We start from the raw sequence: 891 nt of genomic DNA on the forward strand, positions 1-891 counted from the left end.
CCACGTAACACCCCCCCCAGCTTAAGGGTTAGTGCCCATCCTTTAACCTTGCCTTTCTCTCCCCCAACACAAAACCCTGCTTCTGTCCTAGCTACGTTCCCCCCCATCCCACTCCACTGATTTCACATGTAGACTTGCCCTTCCCCCCTTCCTTCACGGCTCTCACATAGCTGTGAATACTTCCACACCAGTCTGCTTGTACCAGTCCTCACGGTCTCTTCGCCTGCGGATTCTTATATTTTTCCTTCTACCTTGAAGATGGAGGCGATACGTTCCTCCGAACTGTTGGTTAACACCACATATACACAGTGCCAAATCCCAGAAGACTGCTTTCTTCATAGTAGTTCTGTTTTTCCTTATAAGGAAAGAACTTGAGAAGTAAAGCTATCCCTGTAGCAGGCTGTGGAGGCCCCTAGGGTTGTCAGACATCGAGGCTCCCACATTTTCTCTAGGCAAACAGCTCACAAATGGAGGGAAGGTTGTCAGCCTTATGCACCGCCCCCCCCCCCACATGAAGATTGCTGGTACTCATTTCTGTTAGTGGCCAATTACAGACACTGCACAGTGTAGATAAAAGTAATTGCATATGGACAAACACAACATAAAGTCACAGACTAATTTAATGTAAGCACTGGAGCAAAGACACATTAATACAATTAATGTAATTAATAATTGAATTCAATTCATGTTTATTTACATGCAAACTTAACAGCACAGTTCCCAATTACAAAGTTAGCATGAGTACACACAAATACACAAAAATAAAGAACAAAATATCACACTATATACAAGGGCAATAAATTAATAATATTTACAAGAAAAACTATGAAGTTAGCATTGACAGGAGAAAAAAATTGAATATGTAAATTTCCAATGGTTATGCCATCTTGT

The sequence above is a fragment of the Cryptotermes secundus genome, unplaced genomic scaffold, assembly GCF_002891405.2.
Source record: "Cryptotermes secundus unplaced genomic scaffold, Csec_1.0 scaffold279, whole genome shotgun sequence".
NCBI classification, from domain to species: Eukaryota; Metazoa; Arthropoda; class Insecta; order Blattodea; family Kalotermitidae; genus Cryptotermes; species Cryptotermes secundus.